This window comes from Eumetopias jubatus, unplaced genomic scaffold (assembly GCF_037043125.1).
Source record: "Eumetopias jubatus isolate StellerSeaLion01/CBP00866 unplaced genomic scaffold, mEumJub1_p1.0 scaffold_12, whole genome shotgun sequence".
NCBI lineage: Eukaryota > Metazoa > Chordata > Mammalia > Carnivora > Otariidae > Eumetopias > Eumetopias jubatus.
Window position 1 is genome coordinate 82,183,649 of NW_028274818.1, and position 12,192 is coordinate 82,195,840.

Consider the following 12,192-nt stretch of genomic DNA (forward strand, 5'->3'; position numbering starts at 1 on the left):
ATTCCATTTGGAAAACTAGTGATTTGGGAAAGGTTTGGTTTTTTTTTTGTTTGTTTTTTTTTAAATCTGATTTCTCTTCTGGTGTGCTAATCTGTATCTGACATTTATACCTGTGAATGTGCTGACTTGACCTTTGAATTGCCGTGTCAGAGAAGCCCGTTCACTTCCCTCTGCCCCTGCAAGTGTTGGGCGCCCATGAACAGAAGATAAAGAACAGAATGCCGTTGACTGGCTCTACTTTAGCAAACCCTGGCTCAGTTAGTTTGTCTCTCCCATCAAGGATGGTATTCAACAGCGGTTTTCTCTTCTCTTACAATAATTTCCTTGCCCCAGAGTGAAAACAGTGACTGTTACCACTAAGCATTCTCATAGCGAGCCTCTGTTCTGGTGGGGTGCGGTGCATGTTGCCAGCCCCTCTGCCCTGTCCCTGCTCCTGGGATTGTATAACCCACAGCAGGCGATGCCACTCTGGAGACTCAGTGATGCTGGTGACATGCTGGAGGCCAATATGATGTGTGACCTTGTGCAGTCTGACTCGCTTCTCTGGGTGTGTGTTCCAAGGGCCCATCTCATTTACCCAAAGAGAATAATGCTCTTGCCTGTCCTACCTGGCAGATCTCTTATAAATACCAAAAGGATGTCTAAATGCATAAGTGCTTTGAAAAGCTAAAACTGCTCCCTACAAATACACAGAATTTTTCATGTTGTGAATGGAATGTGGTTAGGATGGGAGGAAGAATTAGAGCTGCATATTTTGAGGGAGGGAAGGGAATTTAAGAAAAAAATTCTATTATGCTTTTAACTGTGACATAGCCACAGTCTTTCACAAAGTTTATGCCTGAAAATGAACTCTGTTTATTTATTTATTTTGTAAAAATTGTATCTATTTAAGATGTACAACATGATGTTTGGATCTCCTTATACACAGTAAAATGATCACTACTGTCAAGCTAATTAACATCTCCATCTACTCATATAGTTACCAGTTTTTTGTGTGTGCTGAGAGCACCTGAAATCTACTCTTAGCACATTTCCAGCATAGAATATGGTATTATTAACTGTAGTCACTGTGCTGTACATTAGATCTCTAGAACTTACTCTCCACAACTGCAATTCCATACCCTTTACCCAACCCCTCCTGACTTTTCTCTGTTCTCTCTATGGAGGAGGTCATTGAGAGGATATGACTGCTTATTGACCCTCAGGCTGGACCTGACCAACTAGAGGCTCCTTACCACTTCCCCTGCCCCCGGTCCTTGGGTTGTGTGCTTCGCCCACTGTTCCCATAGCTGGAGGCATTTCAAGGACACAGCTTTGAGACAGTAAGGTGTTGTTGAGACCATCTGGACAGTGTATGTGACTGAACCCCATTACGCCTTCTGCATAAACTTTTAAAATTCTGGCTGGCAGGTGCAGAGACCTACTTGTCTTGCAGCCGCCCAAGACAAGCCTTATACGTAAGTTCCCTTGCTTATTGAAACTTGCCACCCACCCATCTGGACTATCCATCTCTTTCTTGGGTCTTTCCTTGTCCTCCGGGTATAGGAAACACTCCTATCTCACAGCCCCTGTTACCCACCATTTTACTCTGTGTATAGGGGTTTGACTTGTTCTAGATTCCACATATAAGTGAGATATGCAGTATTTGTCTTTCTGTGTCTGCTTTATTTCATTTAGCATCATGTCCTCCAGGTTCATCCATGTCATTGCAAATGACAGATTTTCCTTATTTTTTTAAGGCTGAATAATATTCTGTTGTACATTATGTACTACTTTTTCTTTATCCATTCATCCATTGATGGATCCTTAGGTTGCTTCCATATTTGGTTATTGTGAATAATGCTATAATGAACATAGGAGCGCAGGTATCTTTTGGAGATACTGGTTTTTTTTTTTTTTTTTTTATGTAGCCAAAAGAGGGACTGCTGGATCATATGCTTATATAGTTCTGTTTCAAATTTTGTCATAATGTGGGTTTCCCCAGAAGCAGATGCTAGGACAAGGATTGCAGGGCAGATAGCATATTTGAGTGATAATCCCTGGACATACTTTGGGGGAAGAGAGTTGGAAAGCGAGACAGGGAAGGGAAGGTGGCCAGTAAAGGTTGTGCCACCAAGCAGGGCACTGCTGTGGGCAACTGGAATTTAACCCTGCTAAGGAGCTCTGGGAGCATCTGATATATGTGTTTGTGTGGCTTCATTGGTTGGTTGCTGCTTCTAGAGCACAGAAGTTCACTGGCTGTTGTGCCTTATTGTGGGAGCAGAGCAGGGTCCCGTGGCCCCAGAAAGCCCTCCTGCAGAGAGGTTCAAATACCAACAGTTGGAAGTCAGTCCTCCTTGCATGGAAGTTTCAGGGCCAGAGGCATGTGGACAAGGCACACATCTCTGAGTTATCTATGTCGAAGGGGTCCTGGAGCACTAAGCATCCCAGACCACTAAGTTTGCAAGGGAACAAACTTCTTCCCAAATATTTGCCACGCGGACTTTGGCATGCATCAGAATCACTTCGCAGCGTTGTTACAGTGAGATACAAAGCTCCCTCCCCTGCTCCCCCGACACACTGCATCAAAAACCCCTGATGGGGTCTGGGAACCTGTACTTTCAACGAATTCTCCAGATCATTCTGATGCACACCAGTGTTGGAGGACCACTGCTTCAGGCTCGGGGTGACAAGCACGGGATGTATCTACCACTGCTCTTCCCCATGACATCCAGGGGAGGATCACTAATCCATCACAGTTCTCGTCCCATCTTGGCCCAGACATGGCCTCAGGATCCTCCTTAATGCCAAGCAGCCACTTCCAACGGCGAAATTCCAAGGAGGAGCCTTTAAGTAGGGAAACTGAGAGAAATCCATTTCTTGAAAAGGATTAGTTTCCATCTCAGGCTTGGGTAAAGGGGACAGAAAGTGGTTTTGGTTATGGCTCAAGGAAAAATAAAACAGACTTTCCTGTCAACTTCTGGTCCTCTTGCAATAATTTCCCTACTTGTTATGGACTGAATGTTTGTGCCCTCCCTAAATTCATAGGTTGAAGCCCTAACCTGAGCTGGATGGTACTAGGAAGTGGAGCCTTTGGGAGGTGTTTTAGTAGTTGAAGTCATGAGGGTGGAGTCTCCATGATGGGATTAGTGCCCTTAGAAGAAGAAAAAGAGACATGAGAAAGAGTTTCTTCTCTCTCCAGCATGTGAGGAAAGCTATGAGTTGGATATTTTCTGCAAGCCGGGAATAGGGCATTTATCAAGAATCGCGTCTGTTAGTACCTTGATGTACTCCCAGCCTTCAGAACTGTGAGAAAAGCATCTCTGTTGTTTAAGCCCCCCAGTCTATGGCAGCTCACCCTCTGCTAATGATAACATAGTGTCTGCTGTGATAGCAGATACATTAGCAGAGGGGCGAAGACAGTGGGCTCAGGTTTCCAGCTTTGCAACCTCTCAGCCTGGTTCCCAGAGAGCTGCAATGAAGATGGAATGGTTCTAGATGGAAAGATTCTTGATAACACAGCCCATCTCCTCTCATTTTACAGGAGAGGAGACTCCTTTCCAGGGAGATGACATGACTTATACAAAGTCACACAGCATGTTTGTGGCAGAGCCAGGACGTTTTTGCGTGTTCAGCATCCGGCTTAATTCCCTTCCCACACTCCAAGTATTTCCAAAACCTTCAGCTGCATTTTGGATCTCTGACACCCCTCATACAGTATTTCCCCAAATAACTCTGAGGTCGACATCTGCTAATCACCGTCTCCTGGAAACCTTTACAGTGAGATTAGAAAAGGAATTGAACGAGGGTCGATGGTCTCCATTGGGACTGAAAATGTAACATGCAGAGTGGGAAATTAAAACAGGGTCTTTGGGGAGAGAAAAGAGGGAGCGAAGAACCCAGCTTCTCTTATCTTCCCGCCACACGTGAACTCTGTCATCGGAGCTTCGGTTTTTGATAAGCTCGGCATGTCTTATCACCGCCTTTGACACATGCATCGATCATTCCTTAAAGTACGCGGGGAGGTACCTCCCTCCTCTCCTCCAATCACCTTTTCTTCCCTCCCCCTTTATTTGTGGCTGTTGACATTACAAATGCAGAGAAGGCCACTTTCAAAAATACATCTTTTAAATAACTTGTCTTCTAGGAGAGGAGGGAAAGGGTGCACATCTATCTATGCTTGGGTGGGTTGCTGAGAAAAATCCCCTGCCAGATATCTGACACCTCCTCCTACCACGGGGAGACTTTGACAAAGAAAAATGGGCCTTGCATTTGGTGCTTACATCCAGCCTCTTCACCGAGGCTGCTTGCCAGGTTATGGCAGTGGAAAAGCATGGTCAAGGTGGCCCAGTTGCCATCGGGGCTGGAATCTGTGGAGGCCTTTAAAGCGTCCCCGAGGAGCCACACAAAAGCCTGTATCATTGGTTTAAAAATTTTGTGTTACTTTCTCCAGAAATTAAAAATCTTAGTCGGATATCACTAGGCAGGGTGCGGCCTTAAAAATATATTGATTATTCCCCAGCTTGTGTGACAGATTCCGAGAGCAGCACATTATCATTCCGTAACAGTAAGGCACACATACAATTCAATTTTATGCACTTTAGGGATGGGAGTGTTTAGTGCTTAGTCTAATTGATCAGGTGGGATGGAAAGGCTTCGAGAGCTAATTACCTTCCACATTGGAAACCCTTTAGTGGTTGGATGACCTTTTTGGAAAACCAAGGACAACTAATGGCCCTTCTCAGAGTTTTGCTGGAAGAATACTGTAGCCAAGAGACAGCAGGAATAGGAAAAATGACTTTGGATGGAAGCATGAATGATAGTATTTCTAAGCTTTTAGGTGGTTACTGCTTAATAGCCACAGATCCTTTTATGTTTATCAAGTCACTCTGCATTTTGTGATTAGAGATTTTAAACAGTTCTGAGATCTTGGTAGGGCTGGTATTGATGCCTCCGATTTATAGATGAAAACCTGAGGAGGCCAAGTGACATGTCTGAGATCACACAGCTGGCAATTGGCTGAGTTGTAAATTCAACCCAGGTCTTCTGAACTGATTTATTGACAATCTCAGCATGTTCATTTTCTCTAGGGGTAGATATCAGTTTAACGTTTGCAGATGACCTCTGTTTCTGAAAAAAATCATTGGAATGGGCCCGTGAGTTAAACAGATACAAAGGAAATGGCCAGTATTCCTGGAGAAAACCATGTGGAATCATGGATGTCTGTGCATGTTGTTCACTACACAATGGTCACATTGAAGCCCAGCCCATAATCTCTTTGCCTAGCCTTGTGCCCTAGGGTGACGAGTGTGCACCCAGAGGAGGGAGCCCTTTGCTGTCACTCACAGTGGCACTGTGCACTTGTCCAGTGGTGTACCTGCCAGGAGGAAGTGGCCATTTTCTGATTTGCACAAAGATGACATGAGAGCTCTTAGTGACCTTGGTCAAATACAACTTAAATGCAGAAGCTATGCCCCGAAATGCTCAGAGTTCCATTTAGCAATAAAATTCGGTGTTCTGTTTAGCAGGGTTGCACCCTCTGCAGAATTAGAGGAAACTTGTTCCTCTCTAAAAATGGATTTCGGCTGAATGATATTTGAAAATTATTTCTTCTTGGGAAATGTGTATGTGTTCATTTCCTAGAAGTTTGTTTATAGGTGATAGGGGTGCAGAATCCTGTTGGGAGGGCAGTGTGGTCAGGCCTGATCTCTTTACCTTAGGCTGGAGAAAGGACTTTGAACATGAACTAGACTAGCCTTGGCATAGCCCTTCTAGGGTAGTGAATAAACAGACTTTTATTTATTTTTTATTTTTATATTTTTTAGTTTTTATTTGAATTCCAGTTAGTTAACATGCAGTGTAATATTAGTTTCAGGTATTCAACTCTTATATACAACACCCAGTGTTCATTACAGCAAGTGTACTCCTTAATCCCTATCATCTATTTCACCCATCTCCCCAACTACCTCTCCTCTGGTAACCATCAGTTTGTTCTCTATAGTTAAGAGTCTGTTTCTTGGTTTTCCTCTCTCTTTTCTTCCCTTATGATCATTTGTTTTTTTCTTAAATTTCACATATGAGTGAAATTATATGCTATTTGTCTTCCTCTGACTGACTTATTTCGCTTAGCATATGACTCTCTAGCTCCATCCCCATGGTAGTAAATGGCAAGATTCATTCTTTTTTATGGCTGAGTAATATTCCATAGTGTGTGTGTGTGTGTGTGTGTGTGTGTGTGTATGTATGTGTGTGTGTGTACACCACATCTTCTTCATCCATTTATCTATCGATGGACACTTGGGCTCTTTCCATAATTTGGCTATTGTTGATAATGCTGCTATAAACACTGGGGTACATGTATCCCTTTGAATCAGTATTTTTGTATCCTTTGAGTAAATACCAAGTAGTGCAATTGCTGGATCATAGGGAAGTTCTATTTTAAACGTTTTGAGGAACCTCCATACTTCCCCAGAGTGGCTGCACCAGTTTGCATTCCCACCAACAGTTCACGAGGGCTCCCCTTTGTCCACATCCTCACCAACTCCTGTTGTTTCTTGTGTTGTTGATTTTAGCCGTTCTGACTGGTTTGAGGTGATATCTCACTGTGGTTTTTGTTTGTATTTCCCTGATGATGAGTGACACTGAGCATCTGGTGTCTGTTAGCTGTCTGGATCTTTTCTTTGGAAAAATGTCTACTCATGTCTTCTGCCCATTTTTTAAATGGATTATTTATTTTTTGGATGTTGAGTTTGATAAGTTCTTTGTACGTTTGGGATACTAACCCTTTATCAGATATGTCATTTGCAAATATCTTCTCCCATTCCATAGGTTGCCTTTTAGTTTTGTTGATGGTTTCCTTCACTGTGCAGAAGCTTTTTATTTTGATATAGTCTCAGTAGTTTATTTTTGCTGTTGTTTCCTTAGCCTCTGGAGACATACCTAGTAAGAAGTTGCCATGGCCAAAGTCAAAGAGGTTACTGCCTGTCTTCTCCTCTAGGATATTGATGGCTTCCTGTCTTATATTTAGGTCTTTCACTTAGATGTATGGTATAAGAAAGTGGTCGAGTTTCATTATTCTGCGTGTTGCTGTCCAGTTTTCCCAACACCATTTCTTGAAGAGACTGTCTTTTTCCATGGGATATTCTTTCCTGCTTTGTTGAAGATTAGTTGACCATAGAGTGAGGGTCCGTTTCTGGGTTTTCTGTTCTGTTCCATTGATCTTTTTTTTTTTTTTTTAAGATTTTTTTATTTATTTGACAGAGAGAGACACAGTGAGAGAGGGAACACAAGCAGGGGGAGTGGGAGAGGGAGAATCAGGCTTCCTGCTGAGCAGGAGCCCTATGCAGGGCTCGATCCCAGGACCCTGGGATCATGACCTGAGCCGAAGGCAGATGCTTAACGACTGAGTCACCCAGGCGCCCTGTTCCATTGATCTTATGTGTGTTTTTGTGCCGGTACCATACTGTCTTGATGATTACTGCTTTGTAATATAGCTTAAAGTCTGAAGTTGTGATGCTTCCAATCTTTCTCAAGATTGCTTTGGCTCTTCAGGGTCTTTTCTGGTTCCATACAAGGTTGTTCTAGCTCTGTGAAAAATGATGGTGGTATTTTGATATGGATTGCATTAAATGTGCAGATTGCTTTGGGTAGTATACATATTTTAATAATATTTGTTGTTCCAATCCATGAGTATGGAATATTTTTCCATTTCTTTGTGTTACCTTCAATTTCTTTCATCAGTGTTTTATAGTTTTCAGAGTACAAGTCTTTTACCTCTTTAGTTAGGTTTATTCCTAGGTATCTTATGGTGTTTGGTGCAGTTGCAGATGGGATTGATTCCTTAATTTTTCTTTATTTCTGCTGTTTCATTATTGGTATATAGAAGTGGAACAGATTTCTGTACATTGATTTTATATCCTGTGACTTTACTGAATTCATGATCAGTTCCAGCAATGTTTGGTGGAGTCTTTTGGGTTTTCTAAATATTATATCATGTCATCTGCAGATAGTGAAAGTTTGACTTCTTCCATGCTGATGTGGATGCCTTTTATTTCTTTATGTTGTCTTTGCTCTAGCTAGGACTTCCAGTGCTATGTTAAATAACATAGAGGAAAAACTCTCAGTTTTTCCCCATCTAGGATGATATGAGCTGTGGGTTTTTCATATATGGCCTTTATTATGTTGAGGTAAGTCTCCTCTAACCCTACTTGGTTGTGGGTCTTTATCGTGAGTGGATGTTGTACTTTGTCAAATGCTTTTCTTTCATCATTTGAAAGGATCATATGGTTCTTATCCTGTCTTTTATTAATGTGGGGTAATAATCCAGAACTTTAGAACTCCACTGTAATTATTTTGAATGCCCTGTCTGGACCTTGGAGGGTGGAATCTGCTGTGTGGGTGGACTGAGAATTTCTTCTGAAGGAAGGGTCTGTTCTATGGTCAGTACACTGGAATGGGAAAGAGAATGCCTTGGGCTGCAAGTGTGAGGCTCTTTTCCATCTGGGGCATCAGGATAGGGAGAATAGGGTCCTGAGTTTCTAGGATTTCTACTGGAGAGGCAGTAATGCTAGTGGCAGCAGTGAATTCCCCTATGTGAAGAATTTTGGAGTTCTCAACTCTTTGGTAAGTATTTGTTAAATTTTATGGCCTGGTCTTGGTTCTGCTTGGAAGGGGATTAATAGAAGGGCTTCTCTCCAAGCTTGGAAGATAAAGTTGGCGTGGAGATGACTGCATAAGTGCTGTCAAATGCGTCACTCTAAAATCTGTCCCAAGGCTTTTTGACCCTTTACAAAGGGAATATCTGAGGGAGCCTCTTGCCAAAATGTTTGTTTTAATGTTGGCATAATAGGAAGGCATCATGCTATGATATTGGAGACAAGTTGGACTCATTTCAAATTCCGATTCTGTAACTTATGAGCTAGTTATTAACTTTCTGAGCTTCAGATTTCTCCTCTGACCATGTTAATCCCCACCTCAAAGATTTGGGGCAAGGCTAATCTTTGAAAAAGGGACCTAGTGCCAACTGCATAGAGGTGCTCAAAAAATGTTAGTTCCTTACTTGTCAGAAAAAAAAGGAGGTCTTTTAAGATAAAAAGGAAGAGTTTCCAATGTTCCTTTAATTATTATTAAAAAATATTTAAAAAATTATGCCAAAAAAGCATAATCCTGGAGCAGGGATTGGTAAACTTTTTCTATTAAGAGTCAGAGAGCAAATGTTTTCTGCTTTGCTGCTTAAATATTTTCTCTTGCTCGCACTCACCTCTGCCATGGTAGCCTCAAAACAACCAAAGGCAGTACGTGGACAAATGAGGGTCTCAATAAAACTTTATTTACAAAAAGCCATGACAGGCTGGATTTGGCTCTTGGGATATAGTTTGCAGACCCTTGATCTGGGCAGTGTTCATTTCAAAACCTCTGCATAGGTTAGTAAGTTTTGTCTACCCTCCCATTCCCCTCTTGGTAAGTCATTCTTGTTTTCTGTCCTTTTTCTCTTTGTGGGCAATGCACACAGTCACTTTTCAATAAATAAGACTGTAGAGGAGACTAATTTTCAAATAAAATGACCGAGAGAACAGAGAGGGTAAACAGCTAAGCCAAAACACACAGCAGAATGGGTGCAGAGCCAGCCTAGCACTCTGTCCCCAGATGCATCCCCTCCAGCATCCATCTCTTTATTTAACTCACCGACCCTTTCTTCTCTCGGCAGTGAGCTGGATTTGAAATGGCACCTTTAGCATATTTTTAAATCTTTTGCCCTACTTTTCCACATTTATCTATGGATGGTAGAAAATTTTCAAATTAAGTGTCACTGCTCAAAGTCAAAAATTAATTAATTAGTCAATGGCCAGACATGTGCAGTGCCCAGAATGCTTATCAGTCAGCCTCAAAAGCTTTGCTAATTAGAAAGAAGTCAGGGTGGAACCAGGCAGATCAAAGAGCCCAATCCCTCTCTGTTAGAACTTCCATCACACTGGTCCTGGAATTCTAATCAATTCTACCGTTTTATTAAATTCTTTGGGCTGGGTCTTGTCTTGTTAAGTGTACAGTTTGCAAGAAGAGATTCATCACACGTATTTCTGGTTTGCTCAAGAAATCCTTCCATAAAAAAGACTTCAGTGCATTCTTCCAAACACAGCCCAAGAGGTAGGGATTATATGGAAGATGCTCAACTTGCCCAAGTGCGACGAAGAACTTTGCACTGGAAACTTTGCTCCTCTTTACTCTAAAAACTTGCTCAATACCTACACTTGAATAAGCATTGGCTAAGCATATAGCCTGAGAGTCATTTTTCTTTAGGTTAATAAAATTTTATTTCATTAATCAGTGGCAGCACTTTTTAAAAACAACTTCATCAAGGCATAATTTACATACCATAAAATTCACCTATTTTGAGGGTACAATTTAATGATTTTTTTTTAGTAAATTTACTGAGTTGTGCAATCATTGCTTTAATCCAGTTTTATTTTTTAAATTTTTTATTGTTATGTTAATCATCATACATTACATCATTAGCTTTTGATGTAGTGTTCCATGATTCATTGTTTGTGCATAACACCCAGTGCTCCACGTAGAACGTGCCCTCCTTAATACCCATCACCAGGCTAACCCATCCCCCCACCCCCTCCCCTCTAGAACCCTCAGTGTGTTTTTCAGAGTCCATTGGCTCTCATGGTTCGTCTCCCCCTCCAACTTACTCCCCTTCATTCTTCCCCTCCTGCTATCTTCTTCTTTTTCGTTTTTCTTAACATATATTGCAATATTTGTTTCAGAGGTACAGATCTGTGATTCAACAGTCTTGCACCATTCACAGCGCTCACCATGGCACATACCCTCCCCAATGTCTATCACCCAGCCACCCCCTCCCTCCCCACCCCCCACCACTCCAACAACCCTCAGTTTGTTTCCTGAGTTTAAGAAGTCCTCATATCATTGAGGTCATATGATACATGTCTTTCTCTGATTGACTTATTTCACTCAGCATAACACCCTCCAGTTCCATCCACGTTGTTGCAAATGGCAAGATCTCATTCCTTTTGATGGCTGCATAATATTCCATTGTGTACATATACCACATCTTCTTTACCCATTCATCTGTCGATGGACATCTTGACTCTTTCCACAGTTTGGCTATTATGGACATTGCTGCTATAAACATCGGGATGCACGTACCCCTTCGGAAACCTACATTTGTATCTTTGTGGTAAACACCCAGTAGTGCAATTGCTGGATCGTATGGTAGTTCTATTTTCAACTTTTTGAGAAACCTGCATACTGTTCCCCAGAGTGGCTGCACCAGCTTGCATTCCCACCAACAGTGTAGGAGTGTTCCCCTTTCTCCACATCCCCGCCAACATCTGTCGTTTCCTGACTTGTTCATTGTAGCCATTCTGACTGGTGTGAGGTGGTATGTCATTGAGGTTTTGATTTGGATTTCCCTGATGCCGAGCGACGTGGAGCACCTTTTCATGTGTCTGTTGGCCATTTGGATGTCTTCTTTGGAAAAATGTCTGTTCATGTCTTCTGCCCATTTCTTGATTGGATTATTTGTTCTTGGGTGTTGAGTTTGATAAGTTCTTTATACATTTTGGATACTAGCCCTTTATCTGTCATTTGCAAATATCTTCTTCCATTCTGTCGGTTGTCTTTTGGTTTTGTGGACTATTCCTTTTGCTGTGTAAAAGCTTTTTATCTTGATGAAATCCCAATAGTTCATTTTTGCCCTTGCTTCCCTTGCCTTTGGCGATGTTTCTAGGAAGAAGTTGCTGCAGCTGAGGTCGAAGAGGTTGCTGCCTGTGTTCTCCTTTAGGATTTTGATGGACTCCTGTCTCACGTTTAGATCTTTCAACCATTTGGAGTCTATTTTTGTGTGTGGTGTAAGGAAATGGTCCAGTTTCATTCTTCTGCATGTGGCTGTCCAATTTTCCCAACACCATTTGTTGAAGAGACTGTCTTTTTTCCATTGGACGTTCTTTCCTCCTTTGTCAAAGATCAGTTGACCATAGAGTTGAGGGTCCATTTCTGGGCTCTCGATTCTGTTCCATTGATCTATGTATCTGTTTTTGTGCCAGTACCATACTGTCTTGATGATGACAGCTTTGTAATAGAGCTGGAAGTCCAGAATTGTGATGCCTCCAGCATTGCTTTTCTTTTTCAACATTCCTCTGGCTATTCGGGGTCTCTTCTGGCTCCATACAAATTTTAGGATTATTTGTT